Raw genomic sequence first — 27,314 nt, 5'->3', positions numbered from 1 at the left:
GCATGGGACTATACATTACTAAAGGCAGAAATACTAGCCAGGCCGGGAGTGACCGTTTTGCTTTGAGGGCGAGCCGAGTTCATGGCTGGCGCTTTGACAGAGCTAAGCCTCAACCTGATAGAACACCTTTGGGATGAATTACAGTAGAGATTGTGAGCCAGGCCTTCTCGTCCAACATTAGTGCCTGACCTCACAAATACACTTCTGGAAGAATGGTCAAACATTCCCATAGACACCCTCCTAAACCTTGTGGACAGCCTTCCCAGAAGAGTTGAAGCTGTTATAGCTGCAAAGGGTGGGGCCAACTCAATATTGAACAGACGTCCACCAGCCTCTCTGACCAGCTGCTTAATAAACATGTCTCCGCCCTCTACTATTAACCCGCTCCTAAACCTGCACCAGGCTGACTCGTCTATAACAGAGCTCTTCATACTATGACCCTCCAGATGTTCAGAAACTACAATTCCCACCATGCCTAGTCATGTTTGTGAATGTCAGAGTATTACAATGCCTCATGGGATGTGTAGTTCTGCAACAGCTGGAGGGCCGAAGTCTGGAGATCCCTGATCTACAACATCAATAAGGAAGCCTACTCATATCAATTCTTTGGTCTTGCAAAAGGTTTCCTTTCCTAGTGAAAGATTTCCCGCACTCTGAACATGATTATGGATGCTCACCTGTGTGAATTCTCTGATGTTTAACAAGATGTCCTTTCTGAGTGTAACATTTCCCGCACTCTGAACAGCAATAAGGACGTTCACCTGTGTGAATTCTCTGATGTTCAACAAGGTGTCTTTTATCAGAAAAAGATTTCCAGCACTCTGAACACGAATAAAGATGCTCACCTGTGTGAAGTCTCTGATGTCTAACAAGGACTCCTTTCTGAGTAAATGACTTCCCGCACTTTGAACATGAAAAAGGACGCTCACCTGTGTGAAGTCTCTGATGTTTAACAAGGACTCCTTTCTGAGTAAATGACTTCCCGCACTTTGAACATGAAAAAGGACGCTCACCTGTGTGAATTCTTTGATGAGTAACAAGGTCTCTTTTCTGAATGAAAGATTTCCCGCACTCTGAACATGAATAGGGACGCTTATCCATGTGAATTCTCTGGTGTCTAACAAGATAATCTTTTTCACTGAAAGATTTCCCGCAGCCTGAACATGAATAAGGACGCTCACCCGTGTGAAGTTTTTGGTGTCTATCAAGATTATCCTTCCGAGAGAAAGATTTCCCGCACTCTGAACATGAATAAGGACGTTCTCCTGTGTGTAGTCTTTGGTGCCGAATACGTTTTTCTTTCTGATTGAAACATTTCCCGCACTCTGAACATGAGAATTCATGGTCACCTCGGTGATCTCCTTCATGGGGTGAGGAAGATTCCTCGGGATTAGAAGGTTCTGTTGATCTATCTGCATTGTGAGATACATGGATATTTACAATCATAGTATGTGATTGATGAGAAGATTCCCCCTGATCAGAGGGATCCATTGATGTCTCCGGACAGGAAAGTCTGTGATGTATATTTTGTGTATTTGGATTTCCTCCTGGAGGATCCTGTGTGATGACATTATCTTCTGACTTACAATCAGCAGATAATAGAAGATGTCTCTCCGAGGAGATCCTCACATCACATCCATCTGTTGGAAAGAAGGAAAAAATATATAAAAAACTCAGTAGATGACAAATAACTGGAGTTTTAGCTCCTCCCCCCGTCGATGGAATAAGTGGAAATGCCGATCTCACAGCTGGGCTCCTGTTCTCCCTCCAAAATCAATCAGACAAGTCTTCACACCGAGTCCATATATGATCTGCTAATTCTAGAATAATAAATAGTTATGACTGAGGCTTCATTATCCAAAACACGTTAGTAGATTGTTACTACATCGGATTGGCTGGATTTTATATGATGAAGAGTTTGCAGATCATATATGGACTCCAAGCTGAGTCAGCAAGAAAAAAAAGTCACGTTGCAAAAATGCCTCGTACACACGACCGGACTTTCAGAGAAAAAAAGTCAAACAGGCTTTTATTCCCGGAAAGTCCGGCCGTGTGTGGCCTCCATTGGACTTTTTTTGTTGGAAGTCCCATGAAAATCAGAAGGACTTTTGCACGGTCAAAAGTACGACCGTGTGTACGAGGCATAACAGTCAACATTTTCACAGAGCTCTGGCATGGAACTGGGAACAACTGTAATGACGCGTACACACGACCGTTTTTCATTTTTTTTGTCATTAAAACGATCATGCGTGGGCTCCAGAGCATTTTTCGCGATGTGAAAAATGGCCATTAAAAATGTAGAAAATGCTCAAAAATGTCATTGTCGTTTTTCACGTCGTGAAAAAATGATCGTGTGTAGGGTGACCACGTGTCCTGGATTGCCCGGGACAGTCCCGCATTTTGCAGGTCTGTCCCGGGCACCTTCATTCCAGGACAATACAGTTTCCTGGAATTGAAACTGACACAGCCACCCCCCAAGCCAAACTAATGCCCCCATAAATGGCCGCCACATCACCGCTTTACTCACTGACAGTACTTGTCCTGGCTGGGAATGCCTAAAGGAGCACAATCCCCGCCCCCTGCTTGTGATTGGAGAAATCATAAATCCCGCCTCTTGTGTCCAATCACTGTGCTGTGACAAGCTGATTTTTGTGAAGGGAGGGTGTCCCTGAATGGTAGTTTGGAAACGTGGTCACCCTAATCGTGTGTAGGCTTCAACGACGGGAAAAAAACACGCATGCTCAGAGAAGTTATGAGATGGGAGCGCTCGTTCTGGTAAAACTAGCATTTGTAATGGAGATGGCACATTCGTCACGCTTTAACAGACTGAAAAGCATGAAGACTGAAAAGCGTGAATCGTCTCTCACCAAACTTTTACTAACACAAAATCGGCAAAAGAAACCCAAATGGTGGCGCCATCCGAATGGAACTTCCCCTTTATAGTGCCGTCGTACGTGTTGTACGTCACCGCGCTTTGCTCTAGAATTTATTGTTTCACAATTGTGTGTAGGCAAGGCAGGCTTGACAAGAATCACGACGCAAAAAAAAAAAGTTTTTTCTAGACCATTACAAATGGTCGTGTGTACATGGCCTAACATCAAAATACGGGAAAAAAAAACCTTCCTCCAAGATTTACAATGCTGGTGTCCTAGGGTGGCACCATCCCTCCTCCATCAGTGTGGAGACAACCTAAGCTGTTAGTGCAATGGTTTATTAACCACTTCCCGCCCGCCCCATAGCAGAGTGATGGCTGTAAAATGGTTTAGTTATCCTGACTGGGCATCATATGACTTCCAGAAGGATAAGCCACGGGGGGCGCACAGCGCGGTGATCGTTGGTGTGGTGTGTCAGTCTGACACACCGCATCTCCAATCTAGGTAAATAGCCTCTGATGTAGGCTCTTCACCATGTGATCAGCTATGTCCAATCACAGCGTAAACAGGAAGAGCCATTTATCAGCTTTTCCTCCACTCGCACTGACAGACGTCAGCAGAAGAGAGCCGATCGTCTGCTTTCCTGATCAATCCTGATTGATTATAAGAGTAAACCCCCAGATCCCCTCCCTATCCTCCTGGACCCCGCTTTACATGTGATGGCGCTGACCAATCAGAATCCATCTGGTCCATCCTGGCAGCTCAGTATGGAGAAGACAGAGCAGTGGGGTATTTCATATCCCCCGACCATTGGAGCGGTGAGAGAGTCCTGATAGTAGAGGATGGCTGATGGTAAGTACAGTGAGGACCGGGGGTGGGGGGTGAAGGGGGCCCGGTGTTCGGTCACCTTTACAGTTTTTCTGTATTAGACAAACTAACCCTTTAATGTGACTTTAGGGGTCTGTTTGACCAGTGATGTCTCATCTGCCTTCCATTGAAGGTAATGAAGTACATATTGCGCCCCATTCGCTTTTTCCCCTCAACCACAACAACCCGGGAAAGTGACAGCCGGACCCGGAAGTGATAATATATACACCGGTGTACCCGTATCTGTGATAACTCTGTATAAACTATTCATGGATAATAAATATTGTAAAGCTCTGCACTCCATGAAAACTGTATAAATAGAAAAGGTGGTAGGGAGATTGCATTCACTTATACCGGATTATAAAGGTAATGAATCTGATGAAAAATATGTGAAGAGTACAGTACAAGAAGCATGTGTTCATATCATTTTTCACTGAGCAGATCAGTACTCCAGATGGCCAGCTTGGCATGGATTACAACCCAGCACATGGCAAAGATGGGAACCACGTATAGCACTACCCCTGAAGGAGCTGCTGGAATGATTTGGGTGGCACGTTACCTCTATCTTTTCACTGTCTAGGGTACTGGATGAGAGATGTAATAAAGTTAATGTCCACACTGTCGATGTATTTTCTGTGCTTTATTACACAATGGGGTAAAATGGTAAAAGTAGTAATAGGTGAAGAGATAGAAGAAGTGGAAGATGGCGGATTCAGGGTTAACTGGTTACTGGAAACAGTCCTGCTTCCAACGACAACTTTCTTCGCCACTCTAGCCAGAGTGGGTACAGTGCACCTGGATAGGCCTCTCTCACCAGCCTGGCAACCAGGGTGTCACTCGGAGCTTTAGCAAAGTCCCTGCCACAGACCTTCCCAAAGGGTGGAGATATTCTTGGTCCAAAATCCTTCTCCAACTGAATTTAGCACCCGGATCTCCTTCAAACAGCTTTAGTGATTTCGGGACTGGTAGGCGACCATCATCCAGCCTCCCAGAAACTATGGGTCCTTCGATGAAGCAACAGGCCCCTCCTGAGATACCAGCCTCGTGCTCGATATTCCCCCGGACAGGTTCTTCATCGGTCGGCTTCCTCCCTCGGGAAGGACAGCACAGGACCTCTTGCAAGTTGCAGACCCTACGGGGCCTACAGGTAGTTTAGTTGCTCCGAACCAACGTGGTCCCGGAGCCAGGAACACTCTAGCACACACCCCGGGCCAGGAGGGCCACACACGTGGGGGTTGTGGGACGACTGCCGAGGCGGATGGCGGCAAAGACGACGACCCCGAACCAATGGCGTCTTCCCCCTAAATACCACCTCCCAGCATGCACAGCGCGGCGATCAACCCTCCTGATTGTCTGCTGAAGGGAAGCATCCACACGACCCTGACCTCACTGCTGCCACCTGTTGTTCGGGGGGTGATGGTCCCCAGACAACAAGCATGGACACACAGTACAGCCAGAGGCCCTAAATTTAGCCAAATAAACATGGTCAGAGGCAACTAACTCTCTGACCCCCTCTAAATGTACAGCAGCACCTGCTATGCAAGTAGCCAGGCACTACACACCACACTCAATTTGCAAGGAATTTCACACCATGGTTCTAAGTATAGCCCCTAGGAGGGTTCTGTTCTGCAGTGGGCCCTAACATAGGGGCCCAGCCAAGTGCCAAACTACTCTTACCTACAGAACCTCTGTCATCGGCCACCACCATTCTCTCTGCCCCAAACTGGAGGCCTCTTCTTATCACTCTTCACTCCATGACATCAAGACTTAACTGAACTGTACATTCTGTTCCCCAGTTCTCCCCAATACATTGTAAAGTCCCTTCTCTTCCAAAGTAACACAGACTGTCACTCTTAAACAATAGGTTCTTTAATGCAATGGTTCTCAACCTCAGTCCTCAAGTACCCCCAATGGGCCATGTTTTGGGAACTTCCCCTAGATAAAATAGCTCTTATAAATACCATGTCATCGATATTGATTTAAAGCCGTTGTGCAAAGTACAATAGTTTTTAAGCTACAATACTTATACTTAGAAGTAAAATGAGACTTTGACCGTTTCTTTCCAGAGTGTCGGTTACCTACCTGTGTCAAAAGGTAGAGAAATGTCCTCCTGTTCACTTTTCATAATCATCCCAACCTCCTCCGTGGACGGCTGATCACCCCCCACATACGTCTCTACTTCTTCTTCTTTAACCTCAGCTTTTATATTAATCCGTTCTTCACCCTACACCAAAAAATAATAGAAAACATCTATTAAAGGCAACTGACCACAGACATAAGGGACACAAATGACACGTCATTTAGTATGCACCCTCCCTCCCCCCCTCGTTGGCAGAACACAAGGAGGAAAAGGAACCCGTGATCACATGTGTCTGGGCTTAAAGCGGAGGTTCACCCATGGAGAACACATTTTCCCCTTAGATTAATGCTCGTTTTGTCTAGGGGAATCGGCTATTTGTTTTAAAATATGATCCGTACTTACCGTTTACGAGATGCATCCTCTCCGTCGCTTCCGGGTATGGGCTGCGGGACTGGGCGTTCCTTCTTGATTGACAGTCTTCCGAGAGGCTTCCGACGGTCGCATCCATCGCGTCACGATTTTCCGAAAGAAGCCGAACGTCGGTGCGCAGTATAGAGCCGCACCGACGTTCGGCTTCTTTCGGCTACTAGTGACGCGATGGATGCGACCGTCGGAAGACTGTCAATCAAGAAGGAACGCCCGCTCCCGAAGACCCATACCCGGAAGCGACGGAGAGGATGCATCTCGAAAACGGGTAAGTACTGCTCATATTTTAAAACAAATAGCCGATTCCCCTAGACAAAACGAGCATCCAGCTATGGGGAAAAGAGGAAAAAAAACAGAAATGGGTGAACTCCCGCTTTAAGAATACATATTTGGGTCTAGATGCCCAGCCCCACCTACCTGATGGTGAGGGATGGTGTGATCCTCCTGTATGGAATCCCGGGAACACAGAGGAGGGGGAAATCTCTCAACCTAAACCCAAAAGATGAAAGAAAAAAAAAAAAAGAGCAAGAGATTTAATTATAAAATATCATCTCATAGCTTAGAATACTTTTGAGTTCTAAGCTCAGTCCCATCTACCTGATGATGGTGAGGGATGATGTGATCTTCCTGTGTGGAATCCCAGGAATACAGAGGATGACCCTCCTCCGTAGACTGCTGATCCCCGGATTTCTCTTCTTTTTCTACTTTAACCTCAACTTTGATATCTTCCAGTTGTTCACCCTAAACCCCAAATGTGATAAAACAGATTAATAAAAGGAAACAAGAGATGAAATAGAAGAATGTTATTTCGAAGCGTAGAATTCTACAAGGTATTTTATTTCTAATTGTTCAGTCCCACCTACCTGATGATGGCGAGGGATGGTTTGATGTTCCTGTGTGGAACCCCAGGAATGCAGAGGACATCTCTCTGGTGGGTTCCCATTACTGGATCCATCTGTAGGAAACACACACACTGACTGAATACATTGGCCCAGATTCTCGTAGATGGGCGTAATAAAGCGGCAGAGTAACGTATCTCATTTACGTTACGCCGCCGCAAGTTTTACGGGCAAGTGCTTGATTCACAAAGCACTTGCCTCTAAAGTTGGGGCGGCGTATCGCAAATCCTCCGGCGCAAGCCCGCCTAATTCAAATGATCCGGGTAGGGGGCGTGGATCATTTAAATTTGGCGTGTTCCCGCGCCGATCGTACTGCGCATGCGTCATCCCTAAAATTTCCCGACGTGCATTGCGCTAAATGACGTCGCAAGGACGTCATTGGTTTCGACGTTAACGAAAATGGCGTCCAGCGCCATTCACGGACGACTTACGCAAACAACGTAAATTTTTAAAAGAGAAAAAGATACGGAAACGTAGTAACTTCACTGCGTCGACCGCGCGTACGTTCGGGAATTTCGCGTAAATAGCTAATTTGCATAAACGACGGGGAAAACGCCGGAGGCGACACCTAGCGGCGGAAAAAAAAAAATGCATTTAAGATCTGACAGCGTAAAAGCCTTACGCCTGTCAGATCTAATGGATATCTATGCGTAACTGATTCTAAGAATCAGTCGCATAGATACGACGGCCCAGATTAGGACTTACGGCGGCGCAAATGGCGTTGCGCCGTCGTAAGCCCTTTGAGAATCTGGGCCATTGTTTCTATGTGTTTATCAGATGATGGGGGATCTAGGTGGATCCTCCGTACTGCTCGTTCCTTTACAATAAAGTCTCCTCTTACCCGGTGATGTGAGGAGTGGCTGATTCTCCATCATGACGTCCTTGTGTCCTTCTAAATAAATTATTATGGGATTACCTCCTCTGCTGCCAATTCCAACGTTTTATCTTTCCTTCCTCACAACTCACCTCTCACCCAGGAAATCATTTATTAAACCCTACATCACTTCCTGTACCTTAGTTACATCACTTCCTGTCTGCACCTGACATCACTTCCTCTCCAGCTGTAATATCACTTCCTGTGTCTGTACAATTACGCTTTTCCTGTCTCCATGTTCTACTTGATATAACAGGAAAATATTTACATATCTACATTTATTATGTGTCTGTTCTACAATCCGGCTCAATATGCACAATGTATGTTTATGAACCAGGGGCTCTGGATGGACAGTTGGATAAATGGTTCTGTAGCCAAGGTCAGCTATTATGCTTGTAAGTTAGAGACAATTTCTCTGTGCACCGAACAGACTGCTGGGAGAGGATATAAAAAGGGCGAGCGCGGCCCAGATTGCTCTATCTGGACACCATTCTGACTCTGCCACAAGAGGCCTGTGTGACAGGGAGTAGCTGACAATTTGTGGCCTACACAGCGGGGAGGCAGACAGCTATTCACAGAGGGATCTTTGCAGACAGCATCGCTTCTTCAGTGCAGCGGACCGGCATGTTCATCCGATCCCCCCCATAGAGGAGAGCGGAGATCTGACAGGGTGGTCCCTGCACAGTGTGCAGGGACCGCCCTGTCGTCTGCCGGCTCAGCGGGTATCAAACAGAGCGATCCCCGCTGAGCAAGCGGGTGTTAAAGGAATGGATCCTCACAGGACCTGTACGTGTGAAAGGGCCCTTACTCTTTTGGATTACTTTATTGACAATTTTTTTATAAATTTCTCTCCTCATCTGCTCATATTGCATTGAACTGCTACAGGGAGCCGTCCTATTGAATATAATATTGTTTATACTGTTTTCAATATTGAGCAGGATTGCTGGCCCTTGCACTGAGGAGGCAAAAGGGCAGGGGCGTTGCTAGGTGCCAAAAAGACCAGGGGCTTCAGCCCGAAGCCAAGCCAAGCCGGGGGGGGGGGGGGGGTAGTTCGGGCACGGTCGGTGGAGTGGCGCGGGGTGACCTACCTGACACACATACCCTGACCTACGTGTGTGTATGTGTATATATATATATATATATATATGTATATGTATATGTATGCACACACACACACTGACATAACCTGCATACACTGACCTGACCTGCATACACTGACCTGCCTGACCTACATACACTGACCTGACCTGCATACACTGACCTGACCTGCATACACTGACCTGCCTGACCTACATACACTGACTTACATATGAATTTTCCAAGAACAGACAGGTGAACAGAACAGGTGATCTTTTTTTAAATGATATTACCGTATTTATTGGGGTATAGCGCGCTCCCGCGTATAGCGAGCACCCCTAAAGTTGGCCAGAAATTCCTGTGGAAAAAAGGATTTTGTACTTACAGTTTTGGTGTCTTGCGCGGCGTCCATCGGCGGCCTCGTCGGGTCCGTCTGCGGCTTCGGGTGTCCTCTTGTCGGGTCCGGTGTCCTTCTGCGGCATTCCTCCTCGCTCGTTTCCCGCTTTCCCGCACCGAGTTTGAATATTGCGCCGGAATATACCAAGCGCAGTACACTTGTGTATAGTCGGGCAGGCTCGAGACTGCCCGACTATACACGAGTGTACTGCGCTCGGTATATGCCGTCGCAGTATTCAAACTCGGCTCGGGAAAGCGGGTATCGGCGTATATCGCGCACCCTTGATTTTGCCCTGATTTTCAGGGCAAAAAAGTGCGCGGTATACGCCGATAAATACGGTACTTGTAAAAGCTCTTCATATAGGTTCACCGTGAACCTATATGAAGAGCTTTTACAAATAATATCATTTAAAAAAAGATCAGTAACAGCTCCACACACTGACCTACCTTAGCTCAGCCTCAGCCGTGGTGTGCGGTCACAGCAGGCACTGGCAGTCAGTCAGAGAGGAGCCGAGGAGAAGAGGAGAGCCACCCGCCTGAACAGGGATGCCGTGGAGCCTGCAGCGCCTATGATGGACGCCACCCGTCCCGACATTGGCGCTGCAGGCTCCAGAAGGCGGTGCCTTCTATCTATGGCACTCGGCCGTACGCTGCGACACTCTGCGCTGGCGGCACTCGGCCCCACTCGGCCACTTTCGGCAGGTCCCGACTCCCAGACACTCGGGGCTAACAATTTAATGCAATGCTGCATAGACTCGAGGCTTTTCGGGGACCCATTCGGGCTCCAGCCCTCCAAGCCACGCCCTTACGACGCCCCTGCAAAAGGGAGAGACCTGACACATAAGATATAGGCTACGTTCACACTGAGTTGCTTTACAGGGGCTATAGTGCTAAAAAAAAGTGCCCTGAAAAAGCCGCTCCTTTCACTCCAGTGTGAAAGCCTGAGGTGCGGTGGCAGGATGGTAAAACAAAGTCCTGCCAGCCGCATCTTTGAGGAGCGGTGGTTTTAACCCCTTTTCGGCCGCGAGCGGGAGTTAAAAGTGCCCCGCTAGTGGCCGAATAGCACTGCAAAAACGACGGCAAAGCGCTGCCAAAAATACCAGCGCTTTACCGCCAACGCCCCCACCGCCCCAGTGTGAAAGTAGCCATAGTGCCAGGTGTTTACTCTTCTGTTAACCTGTTCTCATAGGTCTCTGTTTTGAGTTAATACTCGTGTTCATTCATAATTTAGGGAACCTTATGCCAATATATTATGTTTACTAGACAGAAGTTTGAGATAAAGGGCGGTGTATACAGGAGTGTTTTCATTATTGACTAAAGTTGATATACTTATGTATCTTGTGTTTTGATACTACAGTAAACATATTTGAACTGTTTCTTTAATATTTTGTGAGTCTCTATTTACTACCACAGCTGGTGACATGATGGAACCCAGGGTGTCAGAGGTAAGAGAGGATTTGCAGAGTCAAGGTAATAAGTAGGGTACAGAGTCCATTCGCAGCCCTTATGGGGGTACCGCTACAGTTCTATGTTTATGATGTATCTGATCTATAAACCAGAAGCTTTGAATGGACAGTTGGATAAATGGTTTTATATTTAGGATGTATCTGGTCTGTAAACCAGAGGTTCTGGATGGACAGTTGGATAAATGGCTCTATATTTAGGATGTATCCGGTCTATAAACCAGAGGCTCTGGCTGGACAGTTGGATAAATGGTTCTATATCTGGGATGTATCTGGTCTAAAAAACAGAGGCTCTGGAGTAAAATTTGGATTTTACAGGGCACAGTGGCGACAATTACAGGACACAGTGGCGACAATTGATGGGCACAGTGGCTGAGTTTGATGGCATGGCACAGTGGTGACAATTGATGGCACAGTGGCTGCGTTTGATGGGCACAGTGAGGCTGCAATTGTTTTTTTTTTTCGTTTGTTTGCGCCCCCCCCAAAAATGTTGTGCACCAGCCGCCACTGCTTGCAGTGGGTGGGGTCCTTGGGATGTGTCCTATGAATGCACACATGTATATAATAAGCTGATGGAGTCATCACTGCTAGGCTCTGCGGAAGAAGCTATCCCTTTGAAACGCGTCAGCCAGCGGTGGTCCTGATGTTCTCTCCTCTACCAACTGGCTACTGTCGTACCTAGACTAATTGCCATCACTTGGAGGCTTTTACAAAGCAGTTTTCCTTCAGATGTTTGTGAGTAGTTTTTAATAAAAAATTTACTAAGGATAATACACAAGGTCGGTCCGCCCTCTTTTCGCTATTAATTTTCTTAACTGCTAGGATACCTCTATCTTGGAGGGCAGCAAGGCCTGAGAAATTATCCTTTTGAACATTAGATCACCCGGACGTCACACTTGTGCGCAAGAGTATTTGCTGCTATTCTGGGTTAAAGCTGCCCAGGCTATAAAAGCATCAGATAAAGCAATGGAGGAACTAATTAAGCAACTGATACTGAATAATACGCAAGCACAGGCCCACCAGGAGCAGGTCCTGGCACAGACAGTCGCTGCTCAACAAGAGACAAACTTCTCACTGGTTGAACAGACAGTGGGGTTTACAGAAGGCAGTGACCCATCAGGCTGGGAAATGGCTCCGGTGTAAAGAGTTGACCCGCGGAAAGCAGTGCATGGACCATGGAAAAAAATGACAGCCACGGATAATGTTGAAGCTTCTATGACAATGTCTGAGTGGATTGCAACAAGGGTGTCAGGAACCAGGAATCAGACTGAGACAGATAATACAGTAAAAAAAATATCACACCTTTATTATAATAGAGACAAATAGTACAGATCAGGAACATGATCAAAACATAAGCCAGGGTTCTGAAGCCAAAACCGGTTATCAGATGAGCCGGTAATCAGGAAGCCAGAGATCAGCGTAGTCTGAATCCAAAGATCAGGAACCAGAAGGGACGTCAGCCGGGCAAAGTCTTTAACCACTTATGCCGCGTACACACCATCACTTTATGTGATGAAAAAAAACGACACTTTCTGTGAAGTAAAAAATGACGTTTTTGAAACTTCAATTTTCAAAGACGAAGTTGCCTACACACCATCATTTTCTCACAATGATCTTGCAAAGTGAGGTTACGTTCTACTTGCTTGCTTCATAAGTAGCTTCTGGGCATGCGTGGATGAAAAAACGTCTTAGAAAACGACGTTTTTTGCTACACACGGTCAATTTCTGTGAAGTAAAAAGTGCACTTTTGAAAAACGACACATAAAATTGAAGCATGCTTCAATTTTTTTTGGTCGTTTTTTACAAGACATAAAACGACGTTTTCCCCCACACACAGTCAATTAAAGTGACGTTTTTAAAAACGTCATTTTTTTTCATCACATAAAGTGATGGTGTGTACGCGGCATTAAGGACAGAAGGTGTTTTTCAGATTCGCTGTTTACAAGACTAAAAAAGTTTTTTTTGCTAGAAAATTACTTAAAACCCCCAAACATTATATATATTTTTTTTCTAACACCCTAGAGAATAAAATGACGGTCATCGCAATACATTTTGTAACACCGTATTTGCGCAGCGGTCTTACAAGCGCACTTTTTTTGGAAAAAATTCACTTTTTTGAATTAAAAAATAAGACAACAATAAATTTGGCCCAATTTTTTTATATATTGTGAAAGATAATGTTACGCCGAGTAAAATGATACCCAACATGTCACGCTTTAAAATTGCGCCCGCTCGTGGCGTGGCGTCAAACTTTTACCCTTAAAAATCTCGATAGGCGACATTTAAAAAATTCTATAGGTTGCATTTTTTGAGCTACAGAGTAGCTCTAGGGCTATAATTATTGCTCTCACTCTAACGATCGCGGCGATACCTCACTTGTGTGGTTTGAATACCGTTTTCATATGCGGGCGCTACTCGCGTATGCGTTCGCTTCTGCGCGCGAGCTCGTCGGGACGGGGCGCTTTAAAAACATTTTTTTTCTTATTTATTTTTATTGATTTTATTATTTTTTACACTGAAATAAAAAAAAAAATTATCACTTTTATTCCTATTACAAGGAATGTAAACATTCATGACAGGTCCTCTTAAATATGAGATCTGGGGTCAAAAAGACCTCAGATCTCAAATTTAGACTTAAAAGCAAAAAAAAAAAAAAAAAAGGAAAATTTGTCATTTAAAAAAATGACAACAAAAAAATTGTCTCTTTAACCAGTAGAGTACCGGGCCATCGTCAAATGACGGCTCCACGGTGACTCTGAATATTCAACAGGACGTCATATGACGTCCTGTATTCCTGCGGCCACTGGGGGGCGCGCGCCCGGCGCGTCCCCGAGTTGCCGATGCGCGAGCCTGGCGGTCGCGATGTCCGCCAGGTACCCGCGATCGGTAACGACAGAGCAGGGACGTGGAGCTCTGTGTGTAATGATGGGGTGTAAACACAGAGCTCCACGTCCTGTCAGGGGAGAGAGGAGACCGATCTGTGTCCCTTGTACATAGGGACATAGATCGGTCACCTCCCCCAGTCACCCCCCTTCCCCCACAGTTAGAACACAATACAGGTATACATATTAACCCCTCCCTCACCCCCTAGTGTTAACCCCTTGAATGCCAGTCACATTTATACAGTAATTAGTGCATTTTTATCGCATTAATCGCTGTATAAATGTGAATGGCGCCAAAAACGTGTCAAAAGTGTCCGATGTGTTCGCCGCAATGTCACGGTGACAGTAAAAAAATCGCAAATCGCCGCCAATACTAGTAAAAAAATTAATAAAATAAAAATGCCATAAATCTATCAGCTATTTTGTAAACGCTATAACTTTTGCGCAAACCAATCAATATATGATCATTGCGATTTTTTTTAACAAAAATATGTAGAAGAATACGTATCGGCCTAAACTGAGGGAAAAAATGTTTTTTTTAAAAAAATTGTGATATTTATTAAATAAAAAAGTAAAAAAGTGTTTTTTTTTTTAAATTGTCACTCTTCTTTTGTTTATAGCGCAAAAAATAAAAACCGCAGAGGTGATCAAATACCACCAAAAGAAAGCTCTATTTGTGGGAACAAAATGATAAAAAAATTGTTTGGGTACAGTGTAGCACGACCGCGCAATTGTCATTCAAAGTGCGACAGTGCTGAAAGCTGAAAATTGGCTTGGGCAGGAAGGGGCGTAAGTGCCCGGTATGGAAGTGGTTAAGAGGCTGGGCGGGACTGACGTTTTGACGTCACTTCCGCCCAGCAGAGCTATGAGGACGGGTGGGGGCCATCTTGCCCTCACTCAAGTCCTCACACACGAGCTGGCAGCATCCGATCTCCTCCGCTGCTACAGACGGCTCCGGTAAGCGGCGGGAGGCCCCTGTCCCGCCACCGATAACGGCGATCTCGCGGCGAATCCGCCGCGGAGACCGTCGTTATCGTTTACACGGCCGCCCACTGTAAAGATGGATACCTCAGTTGTGGCAACAGCTGCTGCCATTACTGAGATATCCATCTTTAATAACAGGACGTATATATACAGTGGGCGGGCGTTAAGTGGTTTTAACAGGAACTCAGCAGAGACACTCAGGATATGTTCAATAAGGTGAAGGCACAAAAGACATGAACAAGGCAGTATAAATAGCCAGAAGGGGCTGGCTGTAGGCTGGACTGATGAGGCAGGTAATGGTAACCAGGTGAGCCACTGTGGAAACAATGAGTGGCTGGTAATTAACCGACAGCTGAGCAGCCTTGAGCACCGAGAAGAGAGCTTCTAGAAGCCCAGCCCTGACAAAGGGAAGGTCTGCCTGAGAAAGAATGGGTGGATGTACTGGCCCCTTTCCTGACTGCAGATCCTCAACTGGGGAATTGTGATTTGGTCTCAGAGTCAGCATGGGACTATAGAGATACTAGCCAGACATGGGAGGTCTCCAAACTATGGCCCTCCAGATGTTCAGGAACTACAATTCCCACCATGCCTAGACATGTCTGTGAATGTCAGTGTTACAATGCCTCATGCGACGTGTAGTTAAGAAAAAGCTGGAGGGCCGAAGTCTGGAGATCCCTGAATTCTACAACACCAATAAGGAAGCTCACTCATATCAATTCTCTGGTGTTGCAAAAGGTTTCCTTTCCTAGTGAAAGATTTCCCGCACTCTGAATACGAAAAAGGACTTTCACCCGTGTGTAGGGTTGCCACCTCATCCCTTTAAAACAGAACACATATGCATTACACAGGTTCTGAGGCTAATTTAATGCAGATATGGCACCAAATGAGTCTAATTACCACCTTAATTAGCCTCAGAACCTGTGTAATTCATATGTGTTCTGTTTTAAAGGGATGAGGTGGCAACCCTACCCGTGTGAATTCTCTGATGCTCAACAAGATTATTTTTCCTAAGGAAAGATTTCCTACACTGAACATGATTATGAACACTCACCCGTGTGAATTCTCTGATGTTTAACAAGGTCTCCTTTCTGAGTGAAACATTTCCCGCACTCCGGACATGAATAAGGATGCCCACCTGTATGAGTTTTTTTATGCGTATCAAGGTCTACTTTCCGAGTGAAAGATTTTGCGCACGCTGAACATGAATAAAGAAGCTCACCAGTGTGAAATCTCTGGTGTTCCTTAAGGCTTTGATTACGAGTGAAACATTTCCCGCACTCCGAACATGAGTAAGGACGCTCACCTGTATGAATTCTAAGATGTTTAACAAGATGTTCTTTCTGAGTGAAAGATTTCCTGCACTCTGAACATGAGTAAGGATGCTCATCTGTGTGAATTCCCTGATGTTTAACAAGGTTTCCTTTGTTAGCGAAAGATTTCCCGCACTCTGAACATGAATAAGGACGCTTGCCCATGTGAATTCTCTGATGTTTAAGAAGGTCTCCGTTCTGAGTGAAAGATTTCCCACACTCTGAACATGAATAAGGACGCTCACCTGTATGAATTCTAAGATGTTTAACAAGGTCTGATTTGTTAGTGAAAGATTTCCCGCACTCTGAACATGAATAAGGATGCTCATCTGTGTGAATTCTCTGATGTGCAACAAGATGTTGTTTCTGATTGAAAGATTTCCCGCACTCTGAACATGAATAAGGGCGCTCACCTGTATGAATTCTAAAATGTTTAACAAGGTCTGCTTTGTTAGTGAAAGATTTCCCGCACTCTGAACATGAATAAGGACGCTCGCCCGTGTGAATTCTCTGATGTTTAAGAAGGACTCCACTCCGAGTGAAATATTTCCCGCACTCTGAACATGAATAAGGGCGCTCACCTGTATGAATTCTAAAATGATTAACAAGGTCTGCTTTGTTAGTGAAAGATTTCCCGCACTCTGAACATGAATAAGGACGCTCACATGTGTGAATTCTTTGATGTGTAACAAGAACTGCTTTCTGAGTGAAAGATTTCCCGCACTCTGAACATGAATAAGGACGCTCACCTGTATGAATTCTAAGATGTTTAACAAGGTCTGCTTTGTTAGTGAAAGATTTCCCGCACTCTGAACATGAATAAGGATGCTCATCTGTGTGAATTCTCTGATGTGTAACAAGATGTTGTTTCTGATTGAAAGATTTCCCGCACTCTGAACATGAATAAGGACGCTCGCATGTTTGAATTCTTTGATGTGTAACAAGGGCTTCTTTCCGAGTGAAAGATTTCCCGCACTCGGAACATGAATAAGAACGCTTACCCGTGTGAATTCCCTGATGTTTAACAAGGTTTCCTTTGTTAATGAAAGATTTCCCGCACTCTGAACATGAATAAGGGCGCTCACCTGTATGAATTCTAAAATGTTTAACAAGGTCTGCTTTGTTAGTGAAAGATTTCCCGCACTCTGAACATGGGAATAGATGGTCACCTCGGTGATCTCCTTCATGGGGTGAGGAAGATTCCTCGGGATTAGAAGGATCTGTAGATCTATCTGCAGTGTGAGATCTTACATGGATATTTACAATCATAGTATGTGATTGATGAGAAGATTCCCCCTGATCAGAGGGATCCATTGATGTCTCCGGACAGGAAGGTCTGTGATGTATATTTTGTGTATTTGGATTTCCTCCTGGAGGATCCTGTGTGATGACATTATCTTCTGACTTACAATCAGCAGATAATAGAAGATGTCTCTCCAAGGAATTCCTCACATCACATCCATCTGTTGGAAAGAAGGAAAAAAAATATATAAAAAATCTCAGTAGATGACAAATAACTGGAGTTTTAGCTCCTCCCCCCGTCGGTGGAATAAGTGGAAATGCCGATCTCACAGCTGGGCTCCTGTTCTCCCTCCAAAATCAATCAGAAAAGTCTTCACACCGAGTCCATATATGATCTGCTAATTCTAGAATAATAAATAGTTATGACTGAGGCTTCATTATCCAAAATGTGTTAGTGGATTGTTACTACATCGGATTGGCTGGATTTTATATGATGAAGAGTTTGCAGATCATATATGGACTCCAAGCTGAGTCAGCAAGAAAAAAAAGTCACTTTTGTCTAACAGTCACCACTTTCACAGAGATCTGGCATGGAACTGGGTACAACTGTAACATCAAAATATGGAGAAAAAACCTTCCTCCAAGATTTACAATGCTGGTGTCCTAGGGTGGCACCATCCCTCCTCCATCAGTGTGGAGACAACCTAAGCTGTTAGTGCAATGGTTTATTAAAGGGTTAGATCCCCTCTACAGAAGAACTATAAAGCTGAACTTACACCAGATCCCCTCCCCCCCTCCTGGAATTTCTGTATTAGGCAAATTAACCCTTTAATGTGTCTGTAGGGGTCTGTTTGATCAGTGATGTCTCATATGCCTTCCATTGAAGGTAATGAAGTGCATATTGCGCTCCATCAAAACTCCAGTCCTTGCAACCAGTGCTGGGACAAGGTCTTCCAGTGCCCAGGGCAAAGATGCCAAACTGCACCCACTCCTCATTCATGATGTGCACGTTTAGGAGATCCTATGCCGATCAGTCGCTCCTTTGTAAACATCACTGTCGCTACTCCTGTCAGCCTTGTAACAGAAGGAAGGAGCCCCCATCTCTACAGTAAACCATTGCGCCCAGGGCAGCCCATCTCTCCTGCCCACCCCTTGTCCCAGCCCTGCTTGGAACCCATCCAGGGGTCCCACTAAGGGGAAACGCCACCACAAATTTCAGTTCACCTCCCATACAGGGACATACCACAAAGTCCGGTCCGATTTAGCAACAGGAAGTGACACATGCAGGGGAAGGAACGTCACAGCACCAAGTGGTAACTCTTGCAACACAACACATTAACCCTTTAGAAGACCAACACATATTTAACATTAGTATCTGTTACTTACTTGTGTTGAAAGTTAGAGAAATGTCCTCCTGTTCACTTTTCATAATCATCCCAACCTCCTCCGTGGACGGCTGATCACCCCCCACATACGTCTCTACTTCTTCTTCTTCTTTAACCTCAGCTTTTATATGAATCTGCTTTTCACCCTACACCAAAAAGAATAGAAAACATCTATTAAAGTCACCTCGAGGAAGACATAAAAGGACACAAATGACACGTCATTCAGTATGCACCCTCCGTTGGAAGAGCACAAAGATGAAGAGGATCCGCAATGACACGTGACTGGGCTTAAGACCCACAGAGAAAACAAATGTATATTAAAACAAAAAATGGGGGTGAAAAAAATGTAGGGAGCTCAAAGTAGCTAGAAACGGGGATGGGGGGGTAACAAAGGCTGCACTTCAGATGTTGAAGAAAAACAAAAGACTACACAGAAGAACGTCATCTCATGGATTAGAATATATATTTAGGTCTAGATGCCCAGTCCCACCTACCTGATGATGGTGAGGGATGGTGTGATCCTCCTGGATGGAATCCCGGGAACACAGAGGAGGGGGAAATCTTTCACCCTAAACCCCAAAGATGAAAGAACAATATATAAATAGAGTAAGAGATTTAATGGAAAAATATCATCTCATAGCTTAGAATACATTTATGTTCAAATTGCTCACTCCCATCTACCTGATGATGGTGGGGGATGGTGTGATCCTCCTGTGTGGAGTCCCGGGAATACAGAGGACGGGGACATCTCTCTGGTGGGTTCCAATTACTGGATCCATCTGTAGGAAACACACACACTGACTGAATACATTGTTTCTATGTGTTTATCAGATGATGGGGGATCTAGGTGGAGCCTCCGTACTGCTCTCTCCTTTACAATAAAGTCTCCTCTTACCCGGTGATGTGAGGGGTGGCTGATTCTCCATCATGACATCCTTGTAGAGATCCTTGTGTCCTAAATAAATTATATTGCGATTACCTCCTTTGCTGCCAGTTCCAACAACGTCTTTTCTTTCCTTCCTCACAACTCACCTCTCACCCGGGACTTCCTTTATTAGACCCCCTACATCACTTCCTGTTCCTTAGTTACATCACTTCCTGTCTATCACTTCCAGGTCTTCACCTGACATCACTTCCTCTCAAGCTGTAGTATCACTTCCTATGTATGTACAATCATGTTCTTTTTCCTGACTTTGTGTTTTACTCGATATGCCAGGAAAAGATCTCCATCTCCATATTTATTATGTCTGTTCTACAATCTAGCAACTCCAGATAAATGGCTCAATATGCACAGTGGACCTGATCTATAAACCAGAGGCTCTGCATGGACAGTTGGATAAATGGCTCTATATTTAGGATGTATCTGGTCTATAAATGAGAGGTTCTGGGTGGAAAGTTGGATAATTGGCTCTATTTTTAGGATGTATCTGGTATATGAACCAGGGGTTCTGGATTGACAGTTGGATTAATGTCACTGGGCCGGATTCAGATACATTGCAGTATCTGCCGGCGCGGCATAACGTATGTCAGATACGGTACGCCGCCGTAACTTTGGGCGCAAGTTCTGTATGCAGAAAGAACTTGCGCCCTTAGTTACGGCGGCGTAACGTATGTGTGGCGGCGTAAGCCCGCTAATTCAAAATGTGGGCGTGTTTTATTAAAATTTAAGATGACCCTTCGTATTTTACGTTTTTTGTGAACGGCGCATGCGCCGTTCGTGAAAGAATCCCAGTGCGCATGCTCGAAATTACGCCACAAAGCCTCATTGGTTTAGACGTGAACATAACTTACGCAAAGCCCTTTTCGCGAACGACTTACGCAAACGACGTAAAATTTTCAAAACTCAGGGCGGAAACAACGTCCATACTTATCATTAGCTACGCCTCATATAGCAGGGGTAACTTTACGCCGGAAAAAGCCTAACGTAAACGACGTAAAAAAATGCGCCGGCCGGACGTACGTTTCTGAATCGGCGTAAATACCTAATTAGCATATTCTTTACGTAACTATACGGAAGCGCCACCTAGCGGCCAGCGTAAATATGCAGCCTAAGATACGACGGTGTAAGACACTTACGCCGGTCGGATCTTAGGGAAATCTATGCATAACTGATTCTCTAAATCAGGCGCAAAGATACGACGGCTCGCACTCAGAGATACGACGGCGTATCTGGAGATACGCCGTCGTATCTCGTATCTGAATCCGGCCCTCTATATTTAGGTTGTATCTGGACTATAAACCAGAGGCTCTAGATGTACAGTTGGATAAATGGTTCTATATTTAAGATGTATCTGGTCTATAAACCAGAAGCTCTGCAGTAAAATTTGGATAAATGGCTCTATATGTAGAATGTGGCTGAACTATAAACCTGAGTCTCTGAATGGACAGTTGGATACATGGTTCTATATTTAGGATGTATCTGGTAAATGAACCAGAGATTCCGGATTGACAGTTGGATTAATGTCACTATATTAAGGATGTATCTGGTCTCTAAACCAGAGGCTCTGAATGGACAGTTGGATAAATTATTCTATATTTAGGATGTATCTGGTACATAACCCAGAGGCTCTGGATGGACAGTTGGATAATTGGCTCTTTATTTTTATTTTTTTTAAAGTGTATTTTGTGCGTGTACTCGAGAGAGGAGCCGGACTGCAGGAGTTGGGAGTAGGCAGGCCTCCCCCAGAGGCAATCTGCCATCTTTCTCCATGCCCCGGGTGGCAATGGCGGGTGTGTGAGGGAGTCCTCCCACATAGCCCACCCTACCTGCTCCGCTTTGAAGCCCAACGGGGCAGAGGGACTCCCTATAAGGGAGTGAGAGGATTAGCCCGCTCAACCAGCCCCGTTAGTCCTTCGCCTCTCTTTTTAGAGACCGCGTGGTCAAAGTGCGTGCATGTTAACCCAATTTCGAGTGCGTGTAAGTGTGGTGGTTTTGTGGGAGGGGGGTGGGCGTACTAAGCGCAGGCTTACCTCACATAGCACACCCACCTGGAGCTGGGCTGAGACCACCAAACTCAATTCACATGTAGCCGAGACCGGGATCCGAACCCCTAGCTGCAGAGGTGAATGGCTTGTCAGCGCAGTGCCAATCGCGTTGAGCCACCACAGCTCCCAATTGGCTCTTTATTTAAGATGTATCTGATCTATAAACCAGAGGTTCTGGGTGGACAGTTGGATAATTGGCTCTATATCTAGGATGTATCCGGTCTATAAACCAGTCCATGTTTATATTTGTGAGGAAGTCCAACAATAGCAGTTGACAGCTTGCCCTGCCACCAATATCTGACAATACTGTCAAATGGAGATGGAAGAGGGGTGTGACAGGCAGTGCACACAGAGCCCATACAGCTCCCGTCTCCTCTTCCACCTAATGCCACGTACACACGATCGGATTTCTGATGGAATGAAATCCGATAGAATTTTCCGTTGGAATTCTGATGAAGCTGACTTCCATCAGTCTTGCATACACACTATCAGACTAAATTCCGACCGTCAAAAACACGGTGACAAAACACTACGACGAGGCGGGAAAAATGCTTCCGAGCATGTGTCGACTTGATTCTGAGCATGCATGGATTTTTCTCCGATGGAATTACACACAGACGATTGGAATTTCCTATCGTTTTTTTCCATTGGAAAAATGTATGTAGCACCTGGTTACTTCCAAGTACCGGTGCTATTGAAATTTAGAGGGTGATCAGAGTATTAGTAGACTCTGATCCAAATTGTTATGTTCAAAACAGGGTCTCTGTCTTAGCTTGGCTGTGCTGTGGGCTCATTCTGTCGTTGCTGGGGTGATGTTCCACCCCAGGACGATAGGTGGCAGCAGTGGGGTCGAGACTTGGGTGCTTTTTCCCAGCAGCCAATCAGGAGGGAGTTTCCTCGCTGGGCATGCTGGGCGAGGGTATTTATGGGACAGACGCCATTGAGTCTGGGTCTTCTTCGTCCAGTGTGGCACCCACCTTTAGGGTGGCCACATCACGGTGCCCCGGGGTTATGGCCTACCTGGCCGGGGCATGGGTGCCACGCGGTGTTCCTGGTTACGGGACCATGTTGGTCCAGAACATTTGAACAGCGGCTGGGATCCAGTGATCGACTGGGTTCCCATTTCTTGAAGATCCCACGTGGTATAGCTGTATGGTGGGGAGTCCATCTGCGGAGAGCCAATCAGAGGCTGGCGATCCAAGAGGATTTCGACAAACCATCGGGGATCAAGGTATCTGGACACTGAAGGATTGATCGCCTGTCAGTCGGTACCTGGGCGACACAATAAGGAGATCCAGGTGTAATTTTTCAAGGAGGATAGTCTTCGTAATTGGAGTCAGTGGGGGCCTGTGGCAGAGGTTTCTCCCTGAATCCATTCCAGGAGGGTCTGTGGCAGAGACTTTTCCTCAAGTTAAAGGTTCGAGTGATACTCCAGCTGCCAGGTCAGTGAGAGAGGCCTGTCTGGGTATGCTAATCCCCCAGGAGTGGTGCAGAAACTGTTACATACGGGAGCAGGACTGTTTCCAAATACTACGCCTGAATCTGCTGTTTTCCTTCTTCCTTCAACTTTATCCTTTCATCACCAGTTTATTGTTTTTTCCCGGCTGGGTAATAAAGAGCACAGCAAAGACACTTGTTGCGGACATTCCTTTACTACTGCTATACGCACCAAACACCCCTAGGAATTCGAAGAGCCACGAGGTAAATGTGCCACCCAAAACAAACCAGCAGCTCCTCCGGGGGTAGTGCTACATTTAAAACATGTAATATTTTTTTTACACCAATGAAAAAAAGTCCGATGGGGCCCACACACGATCGGAATTTCCGATGAAAAAAGTCCATGTGTACACGGCCTAACTTTTGCTGTGCAGTGCTCGGCTTCCTCAACTATCCTGTTTTGCAGACTATGGGCCAGATTCACAAAGAGATACGATGGTGTATCTACAGATACACCATCGTATCTCTGACTTACACTGGTCCTATCTATGCGCCTGATTCATAGAATCAGATACGCATAGATAGGGCTTAGATCCGACAGTGTTACAATGTGTTACACTGTCGGATCTTTTTTTCAATTTAAAAATGACGCCGCTGATTTACGATAAATAATATGTAAATCAGCGAGATACGCAAATTCACGAACGTACGCGGACCCGTCGCAGTCTTCTTACGTCGTTTCCGTAGCGGTTTTCCGTCGTATACTTACCCCTTCTTTTATCAGGCGCAGCCAATGTTAAGTATAGCCGGCGTTCCCGCGTCGAATTTGAATTTTCTAACGTCGTTTGCGTACGCCGATTCACGAACACGCGCGTCGCAAGTCCCGCTCACGTCGCAACCACTGACGTCCTAGTGACGTCAGTGGGAGCAATGCACGCCGGGAAATTCCCCCCCCGACGACGCATGCGCATTTAAATCGGCGCGGGAACGCGCCTGATTTAAATATGACACTCCCCTAGCAGCGGAATTTGAATTCCGCTGGGGGATTTAGGATCCGCCGTCGCAAGTTTGGAGGTAAGTGGTTTGTGAATTAGCCACTTGCCTCCTAAACTTGCGGGAGCGGATCTTAATTCACGTCGATCGAGCGGATCTATAGATCGGCTGAGCTACGTGAATCTGGCCCTGTGCCTGGACCTACTTTTTCATCTTTATCTGCAATCTACTTGTTCTCTCTTAGGGCCCTTTCACACATGCGGACCGTATGTCCGTTTTTCATCAATCCCTTTTTTTTTCCGACTGGAAAGCAACCATATTGGGCTGCCGCTGCTACATGTGAGCCAATGAGGAAAGCAAAGTAAATTATTACATTTGTAATTTATTTCATGACACAATATGTTGTCACTGATGCTGTCCCTGAGGATTGTAATGAAACCGTATACAGTTTTAACACATCCCCATGCAGTTGGGGATGTAGTTCATCCACGCATGCAGTTTGAGGGATTTTTTTTTTAACTACTTGTCGCAAACCAGTACGTGATTTTGCTCAAGTGGTTGTGCCAGGCTGATTTGCAGCTGCAGGCAATCACCCAGGTACCCTTTTTAACCACTTCCATACAGGGCACGTATACACCTTCCCGCCCAAGCCAATTTTCAGCTTTCAGCACTGTCGCACTTTGAATGGCAATTGCGCGGTCATGCTACACTGTACCCAAACAAAACTGGCGTCCTTTTTTCCCCACAAATAGAGCTTTCTTTTGGTGGTATTTGATCACCTCTGCGATTTTTTTTTTGTGCGCAACAACTAAAAAAAGACTGAAAATTTTGAAAAAAAATATGTTTTTATTTTTTTCTGTTAATTTTTTTGTAAATAAGTACGTTTTCTTTCAATTACGGGCACTGATATGGCGGCACTGATGGGCACCGATGAGATGGCACTGATGGGCATCGATGAGGTAGTACTGACGGGCACAGATGTGGTGGTACTGATTGGCGGCGCTTGTATGCGGCACTGATGGGCACACATAGGCGGCACTGATGGGAACACACAGGGCGGAACTGATGGGCACTCATGGGCGGCACTGATGGGCACTCATGGGCGGCAATGATGGGCACTCATGGGCGGCACTGGGCACTCATAGGCGGCACAGATGGGCACTCATGGGCGGCACTTATGGGTGGCACTGATGGCTACTTATGGGTGGCACAGATGGGCACTGATAGGTGGGCACTGGGCATGGATGGGCACTGTGGGGTGGCACTGATGGACACTGTAGGGTGGCACTGATGGACAATGTGGGGTGGCACTGATGGACACTGGGGCGGCACTGATTTAGCTATGTTGCCAGTCAGTGCCCATTTGTGGGCACTGATTGGCATCTTTTTTTTTTTAATGCTTTTTTTGACAGACTTTTTTTTTTTTTTTTTTTACAGACTTTTTTTTTTTTTTTTTGCCCACCCTGGTGGTCCAGGGTGGGCATCCCTGGTGGTCCATGTGGCGATCCGAGGGGGGGCTGCGCTGATAAACAATCAGCGCGAACCCCCCCTGTCAGGAGAGCCGCAGATCGGCTCTCCTCTACTCGCGTCTGTCAGACGCGAGTGAGGAAGAGCCGACAACGGCTTTTCCTGTTTACACCGTGAACAGCCGTGATTCGACACGGCTGATCACGTGGTAAAGAGTCTCCGTGAGAGACTCTTTACCAAGATCGGTGTTGCGGGGTGTCAGACTGACACCCCGCAACAACGATCGCCGCGATGCGCGCCCCCGGGGGCGCGCAGCGGCTCAGAATCCTGAGGACGTCATATGACGTCCGGTCAGGATCAGACAACCGCTTTGCCGCCGTCAATATGTCATTGGCGGGCGGCAAGTGGTTAAGAGCTGGCGGTCGGCTTTATTATAAGAACAACCGATGCGGACATCCTGCTGCCTTCCGCGGCTCGCCCATCCCACCGGAAACCAGAGCCACCAACCGGCATGTCTGGAATTGGCTTTGATCGGGTCTCCCATGTAGTAGCCTGGAAGCGACATCAGTGTCACTTCCAGGTTTACTCGGCAGCCAACGGCAGTATTCAGAAACTCTGATCTTGGTGTTTTGAATACTTTAGAGTGCAGAGGAGGGGTTTGGGGTCCTCATCCATGTATTTATGGACCTTGCTTTGTGCACTGGTCCAAATAAAGAGTACCTGTCACTTATTATTACTGAAGAAACATGTAGCGCTAGTGAAAAACACTTAAGGAAGTGCATATAGAACCATGGATAAATGCAATTAAACCACAGTAATCTGTAAATGAGTGTCTATTAAATAATAGAAACACAGAAAAAAGTCCATCAGCAGAAAGCATATGACCACTAGTATTGAGCAGAATATGCCATATTCGATTTCGCGATATATCTCGAATATATATTCGAATATTCGAGATATATTCGCTAAATTCGAATATTCGTGATATTTTATCGAAATTAAATGATTGCGATTTTTCGCTATTGCGAATGCGAAAATAATTGCGATTTTTTTTTGATAACTGCGGTAGGAGCGCTCTGATTGGCTCAGAATATTCGTGATATTTTATCGAAATATCGCAACATGCGAATGCGATATTTATTGCGCAATTTCGAGATATGCTGGAGGAGCGCTCTGATTGGCTCAGAATATTCGTGATATTTTATCGAAATATCGCAACATGCGAATGCGATATTTATTGCGCAATTTCGAGATATGCTGGAGGAGCGCTCTGATTGGCTCAGAATATTCGTGATATTTTATCGAAATATCGCAACATGCGAATGCGATATTTATTGCGCAATTTCGAGAAATGCTGTAGGAGCACTCCGATTGGCTCAGAATATTCGTTATATTTTATCGAAATATCGCAACATGCGAATGCGATATTTATTGCGCAATTTCGAGAAATGCTGTAGGAGCGCTCCGATTGGCTCACTCTGAAATCGAATATTCGAGATATTTTAACGCAATTTCACAAAATGCGAATGCGAAATTGATTGCAGATATTTCGAAAACTGCTGTAGCAGCACTCTGAAATCGAATTTTTATGATATTTTAGTCAAAAAACATATTGCGATTTTTCGATCGCGCATGCGCAATCGCGTGAACAACACGTTGAAAGCTGTCGCAACA

General features: G+C 45.7%; 1 protein-coding gene and 1 pseudogene across 1 annotated transcript in view; both read right to left on the bottom strand.

Moving 5' to 3' along the window:
- Positions 1-27,314, bottom strand: part of LOC120910546 (zinc finger protein 850-like) — a 1,103,195-nt gene that overhangs the window by 831,756 nt on the left and 244,125 nt on the right.
- Positions 491-19,474, bottom strand: LOC120909794 (annotated as a pseudogene).

This window comes from Rana temporaria, chromosome 8, assembly GCF_905171775.1.
Source record: "Rana temporaria chromosome 8, aRanTem1.1, whole genome shotgun sequence".
In the NCBI taxonomy this organism is placed as follows: Eukaryota; Metazoa; Chordata; class Amphibia; order Anura; family Ranidae; genus Rana; species Rana temporaria.
This window is presented reverse-complemented; position numbering and strand designations above follow the sequence as displayed.